The following is a 2,252-nucleotide window of genomic DNA, read 5'->3' on the forward strand; positions in this document are numbered from 1 at the left end:
ATATAATAAGGTTTCAGAATTCAAGGATAGATGGTAGGTGGCATGATTATTATTTTTCAACTGGATAGTATTCCATAGTATGTGTATACTGTGTTTTCTTTTTTCTTCCACTCACTGATGAACATTTTTGTTGTTTCTGTATATTTGTTATTATGAACAATGCTGCAAACCATATATCGGATAAGGGGTTAATATTGAAAATATGTAAGGAACTCCTATAACTCAATAGCAAAAACATCCAAATAATCTCATTAATGAAAAACTTGAATAGATATTTCTGCAAAAGGGGACATACAAAGGGCCAACAGGTACATGAAAAGGTGCTCAGTATCATTTATCATCAGGGAAATGCAAATCAAATCCATAATGAGATATCCCATCACACCTGCTAAGATAGCTATTATATTCATCAAGATAAAAAGCTTTTGCAAAGCTAAGGAAACAGTCAACAAACGAAAATAATCTTGTGATGGGAGAAGATATTTACAAATGTCTCATCAGATAAAGGGCTAGTATCCAAAATCTATAAAGAACTAATCGAACCCAACACCCAGAAAACAAAACAAAAAATCCAGTCAAGAAAAAATGGGCAGAAGACATGAACTGATACTTCTCCAAAGACATACAAATGGCCAACAGACACATGAAGAAATGCTCGACATCACTTGGCATCCAGGAAATACGAATCAAAACCACAATGAAGCTTTGCACAGTGGCAGTATTGTAGCTAATGAGGTTTATCTTAGGTGCAATTATTGCTAATTGAATACAATGAGATACCACCTCACACCACTCAGAATAGCTAAAATTAACAAGTCAGGAAATGACAGATGTTGGCAAGGATGCAGAGAAAGGGGAACTTACACTCTTGGACTACATAGTGATCCAAATGGGCACATGCACCCCAATGTTTATAGCAACAATGTCCATGTTAGCCAAACTATGGAAAGAACCCAGATGTTCATTAACAGATGAATGGATAGAGAAGAAGTGTATGTATGTGTATATATATATATATATATATATATATATATATATATATAATGGAATATTACTCAGCCATCAAAATGGATAAAATCTTGCCATTTGCAATGACATGAATGGCACTAGAGATTATTGGGCTGAGCAAAATAAGTCAGTCAATGAAAGACAGATACCATATGATTTCACTCACAAGTAAATTAAGAAACAAAACATAAAACATAGGGAAAGTGAAGGAAAAATAAGATAAAAACAGGTAGGGAGGCAAACCATAACAGACTCTTAACTATAGGAAACAAACTGAATGTAGCTGGAGGGGAGGTGGGTGAGGGGATGAGGTGACTGGGCAATGGACATTAAGGAGGACACTTGAAATAATGAGCACTGGGTGTTGTATGCAACTGATGAATCACTAAAACTCTTCCTCTGAAACTAACAATATAATACATGTTCATTAAATTTAATTTAGTTTAAATAGAAACTTTAAAAAAAGATAAGTGTTGGTGAGGATGTGGAGAAACTGGAACACGTACTTTTGGTGGGAATGATGCAGTTGCTGTAGAAAACAATATGGAGGCTTTGCAAATAATTAAAAATAGAACTACCATCTAATCCAGCAGTTCCATTTCTGGGAATTCACGCCAAACTACTTTTTTAAGTGGGCTGGTCTTGATAGGGAACAGCCAAGAAATGGCTTTGTTTTATGCCCAGCTCTGCCTTCAGATATCTTCTGTTGAATTCCTTTCTTTGTTCCAAGATACTGTGTTAAACAGATTCCATTAGTTTTCTGGCTGGTTTCAGATACTCAGATATCATTTTCAGAGATAGAAAATTCAAGAGTCTAGTCTGTCATCAGTTCACAGCTGATTTGCTCACTTGGGTTTACACTTGCCTTGCATTCCACTGACCAGCCATGGTAAAGGAAATACAGGCAGGAATTTGCTCTCCTTTCTCCACATTTTCCCAAACTCAGCCTGCTGCTTCTGGCTCCTCTGCAGTTGGGGATAAAGGGACAGAAGTGTGGTAGGGAAGAGAATTGAAGCTACAAATAATTTTGTTTGCATAATTCCAGTAGACTCTGAATATGTGTGTGTGTGTATGCTTGTGTATGTGTATAAATATATATGTGTGTGTGTGTGTGCGTATACTGAATCATCTAGGTGATCTTCTTATAACTGAATTCAAACATATGCTGTCTAGTTAGGATGACCCTTTCATTCCAGTTTGTCTAGGATTTTTCCAGTTTTAGTGCTAAATGTCCCACATCTTGG

At 36.1% G+C, this 2,252-nt stretch overlaps 1 non-coding gene across 1 annotated transcript; it reads left to right on the forward strand.

Moving 5' to 3' along the window:
- Positions 1-701: 701 nt before the first annotated feature.
- Positions 702-836, forward strand: LOC125089552 (U4 spliceosomal RNA). Its single transcript, XR_007123973.1, has one exon. It is a non-coding gene; the product is annotated as a U4 spliceosomal RNA (small nuclear RNA).
- The last annotated feature ends 1,416 nt before the right edge of the window (positions 837-2,252 follow it).

Source organism: Lutra lutra, chromosome 1, assembly GCF_902655055.1.
Source record: "Lutra lutra chromosome 1, mLutLut1.2, whole genome shotgun sequence".
Lineage (NCBI taxonomy): Eukaryota > Metazoa > Chordata > Mammalia > Carnivora > Mustelidae > Lutra > Lutra lutra.